This window comes from Hakea prostrata, chromosome 3 (assembly GCF_041222555.1).
Source record: "Hakea prostrata isolate BN-2017 chromosome 3, UWA_Hpros_2, whole genome shotgun sequence".
NCBI lineage: Eukaryota > Viridiplantae > Streptophyta > Magnoliopsida > Proteales > Proteaceae > Hakea > Hakea prostrata.
Window position 1 is genome coordinate 861,856 of NC_142602.1, and position 1,337 is coordinate 863,192.

Consider the following 1,337-nt stretch of genomic DNA (forward strand, 5'->3'; position numbering starts at 1 on the left):
TCCTTAATTACATAGATAGCATGAATCTAGTTTCTATATTTGAATATCATAGATATGATTCCTAAATTAGATTCTTACAATGATATACTACTGTTGCATAACTTTGATTACAGTAGCATTACTTATTCATATTAAATTGATTCATGTATGATTTACCTACCAATGTTATAAAAGTGATTGTAATTATTGATTTCTTTCCATATATGAAGTTACCATATATGTGATGATATGAATTGATGCATGTGTATGCTTAAGTATGGTTTGGAAAGGAGAGGTGTCCTTTTGACATACCGTCCTGGGACTACTACGGGAATATTATGGGATGTTTCCCGGAGATGCCCTCTCGGGACACCTTCCTAAACTGTTGGATGACATATCTAGGATTGTCTAGTAGTGTTTGGCTAGGATGTCCCCGTTATGTCGACCCTAATCGAGGGGGTATTGAGACCGAACGACCCGTGGTAGCAATGGGGATTCATGGGCGCTCAAGACCGGTAACCAACCCGTGAGAGGACAGGAATCACATTGTGGGGGCCATTTATTGGTAGGGTTGCATATGGTTAGACTTGGGCTCACGGGCGCATTAAGACCGTGTAACAACCCGTGAGAGGACGGAGAGCTTCCCGTTTACCATATGTGGATGATCAATAGGGTTGATGAGTCCCGTAGTCGTGACTATGAGGACTCTATGTGAAGGATAATGGGAAAGGATCGCCGTGGACGAGGGAATGGAAGTATCTCGGACTCTGACTTTGATGTAACTAAGTAGAAGACTTGCATTTGGCTAGGTTTTACCCCGACATGCGCCATGATTTCATACCAAATGGTTGTGAGAGAGTGTGTTGACTTAAACTCCTGCCATGGTTTATCCCGGGGAGGGGATGAAGGACCCATTACCAATCGGCCGCTCAAGACCGGTGAAATGATCCGTGAGAGAATCCAAGATATCTTTAATGGTTGAGGATGTGAGTGGACCTTCCTAAAGAAGTACGGTGCTTTGACTTAAAGCATGTCTCACAATAGAGACCAGCATACATAGAGAGTTAGATTCATTCATTCATTGCTTGTTTCATATCATATTGCATTTATGTTTGTTCCCGGAATCCCGCCATTTATGTTATTATGGATTTTTGATCGCCTTAATTAGTTTCTTTGAAACTCATTCCCTATTGTACAAGGTGTTAGACTATCCCGCAGGCACCGAGTACTATGACGGTCCCTTTATGAAGAAGCGTAAGGCGGGGAGGCATATCTCCAAGAAGGTGATTGGTGTTACCAATTACTCCGAAGATCCCGCGAGTGGTTGGAGAACAATTTAGTTACCCAATGTACTAGCT